Raw genomic sequence first — 954 nt, 5'->3', positions numbered from 1 at the left:
CCTGATGAATTGTTCCTGTTATGCGTATAAAATGTCCCTCTCCATCTTTTCTGATTGATTTAAGTTTGAAGTCAAGTTTGTTAGAAATTAGTATGGCCACACCTGCTTGTTTATTAGGTCCATTTGCTTGATAAACCTCTTCCCATCCCTTTACTTTGAGTAGGTGCCTGTCTTTGTGGTTGAGGTGTGTTTCTTGTAAACAGCAGAATGTTGGATCCTGTTTTCGTATCCAATCTCTTAGCCTGTCCCTTTTTATAGGTGAGTTGAGTCCATTGACATTAAGTGATATTAATGACCAGTGGTTGTTAACTCCGGTCACTTTTTTAGTAGTAGAGTTTGTGTGTTTCCCTCCTTTGAGTTGTGCTGTTGAAGGGTCTCTAGATGTTTGAGTTATTGTGGTCATTGTTAGACTCCTTGGTTTGTGATTTACCTTCTATTACTTTCTGTAAGGCTGGATTTGTGGCTACGTATTGTTTAAATTTGTTTTTATCCTGGATTTTTTTTTCTCCATTTATAGTGAACGACAGCTTGGTTGGGTATAGTAGTCTGGTCTTGCATTCGTGATCTATTAATTTTTGAAGAACATCTATCCAGAACCTTCTAGCTTTGATGGTTTCCATAGAGAAGTCAGGTGTAAGTCTGATAGCTTTACCTTTGTAAGTAACTTGACCTTTTTCCTTAGCAGTTCTTAATATTCTTTCTTTATTCTGTGAGTTTAGTGTTTTGATTATTATATGGCGAGGAGATTTTTTTTTGGTCCAGTCTATTCGGTGTTCTGTATGCTCCTTGAACCTTCAAAGGAATATCATTCTTTAGGTTGGGAAAGTTTTCTTCTATAATTTTATTAAATATATTTTCTGGACTGTCTAGCTGTACTTCTTCTCCTTCTTCTATCCCAATTATTCTTAGGTTTCGTCTTTTTATTGTGTCCCAGATTTCCTGAATGTTTTGTGA

Source organism: Alexandromys fortis, unplaced genomic scaffold (genome assembly GCF_014885135.2).
Source record: "Alexandromys fortis isolate MF-2015 unplaced genomic scaffold, M_Fortis_MF-2015_v1.1 scaffold_387, whole genome shotgun sequence".
Classification (NCBI taxonomy): domain Eukaryota; kingdom Metazoa; phylum Chordata; class Mammalia; order Rodentia; family Cricetidae; genus Alexandromys; species Alexandromys fortis.
The sequence above is the reverse complement of the archived record's forward strand: the minus strand, read 5'-3'. Positions refer to the sequence as shown.